Source organism: Mustela nigripes, chromosome 16, assembly GCF_022355385.1.
Source record: "Mustela nigripes isolate SB6536 chromosome 16, MUSNIG.SB6536, whole genome shotgun sequence".
Classification (NCBI taxonomy): Eukaryota; Metazoa; Chordata; class Mammalia; order Carnivora; family Mustelidae; genus Mustela; species Mustela nigripes.
In genome coordinates, this window is record NC_081572.1 from 4,681,663 (window position 1) to 4,682,416 (window position 754).

A 754-nucleotide genomic window follows, 5' to 3' on the forward strand; every position below is an offset into this window, starting at 1 on the left:
GGCAGAGAGGCAGGCAGACACAGAGGAGGAAGCAGGTTCCCTGCTGAGCAGAGAGCATGAGGCGGGACTCGATCCCAGGACCCTGAGACCATGACCTGAGCCGAAGGCAGCAGCTTAACCCACTGAGCCACCCAGGGGCCCCTCTTAGGATAAATATCTAGAAGTGGAATTGTGAGATCATCAAGGAGGTCTTTTGAGCTCTTGTGTTTTCCTTGATAAAATAATCTTCTATTCCTACTGGTTTTATCAATGGCCTCGGACTCGGGGTGTTATTGGTCAGGGATGACCTCTTCCGTGGCTGAGACACCTTCAACACTCCCTGTATTATTTCCGGTAGATACAATTGAGCACTGAACAACATGGTTTGAACCATGTGGGTCTGTTTACATATGGATTTTTTACAGTACAGTAGTGTACGTGTATCTTCTCTTCCTTACAGTTTTATGAGGGACATTGTCCTTTCTCTAGCTGACTTAGGGGCGCCTGGGTGGCTCCCTTGTTAAGCGTCTGCCTTTGGCTTGGGTCATGATCCCAGGATCCTGGGATAGAGCCCCATGTCGGGTTCCCTTCTCAGCGGGAAGCCTGCTTCTCCCTCTCCCTCTGCTTGTGTTCCCTCTCTCGCTGTGTCTCTCTCTGTCAAATAAATGAATAAAATCTTTAAAAATATCTATGTACATAATACATATAACATACAAAATATATGTTGACTTGTTTATGCTGTTGGCCAGAATCCTTGCCAATAGCATAAACAAGT